Below are 1,179 nucleotides of genomic sequence, written 5' to 3'. Positions count from 1 at the left end.
TCAAAGAAACCTGAATCTGACCTTGAGGCTCTCCTATCTTTGCAGTAACTAATTCTTCTTTCTGTTTTCTTTAATGTTCCAACTTAGCCATACATGAAATTTCCAAAAGCTGTACTAGAGAACCTTTAATACCCTGCAACCCCTTTAGGCCTGAGCTGAGAAGCTAATTTTAAACGAAAGGTTTTAAGGGGTCATCAATAAGGTAGGCAGCATCTGTTTTCTCACTGTGTTTCCATCTTCCTCCCTTTGCAAGTTACTTGTTCTCTGCCTATCTAGAGGTTATCTTAGACATGTTAACAAGTCTACATTAGGTCAACAGGCAGCACCTCTATCATATCAGTATGTCTCTAGTGACTAAATCCAAGGCAAGAGCAGGTTAGAATTTGTAGGAGTTCTTACCCAGCTGTGACTCCTGCACACAACAGCAACCGGCCTGCCAGGGTACACCCACTGGTGCAGTAGAAGCAACGAGTATTATGGGAGTAACCAGCCAGTTTCTCATTGGATTTAGGATGAACCTCATGCCTAGTACTGATATCAGGCCTAGGAACCTGAAGGTAGACAGGCCACAGGCCATAGGGGAGAGCCTAATACTATTATTCTGCTAAGTAAATATAGCACTAAACTGTGTCCTAATGACTTGTTGTACCCATAGATTAATGCATCTCTCAGGTCTCACCAGAGAAGCTTCCTTATACAGCAGAAGATAATTAACACAGAGAACCACAGTTGGCCAATGTGCAGAGAATACGAGGCTTCAGACTGCTTAGCTCTGAATAGGACACCTGTATCAAACTTCTGCTTCCCAGGATTTGGGGATCATAGCAGAAGACGTGGTGGAAAGATTGCAAGAGCCAGAGGTGGTGGATGACCACAAGGAAAGAGAGTTTTTCATATAAACTCATATAAACTCACAGCGAGTTTCACCTAAGCTCAAGTCAGACCAAAATTCCAGCATAGAGTTGAGGAAGTGTTTAAGGAACCTCAACCCTACCTGAGGAAGCATTGACAACTGATGGCTGCTGGGATGTGCAGAGTCAGTCTCCTTTAAGGGTGAGATACCTGTTGATTGACCAGGCTCTAGTGAATGAACCTACCTCAAAGTGCATATGGGGACACAAATTTGACCCTATAGGCCTATATATACATATATATGTATTAGAATATATGCAATTGGAT

This window comes from Nannospalax galili, unplaced genomic scaffold (assembly GCF_000622305.1).
Source record: "Nannospalax galili isolate Female #2095 unplaced genomic scaffold, S.galili_v1.0 scaffold1002, whole genome shotgun sequence".
Taxonomy (NCBI): domain Eukaryota; kingdom Metazoa; phylum Chordata; class Mammalia; order Rodentia; family Spalacidae; genus Nannospalax; species Nannospalax galili.
The sequence above is the reverse complement of the archived record's forward strand: the minus strand, read 5'-3'. Positions refer to the sequence as shown.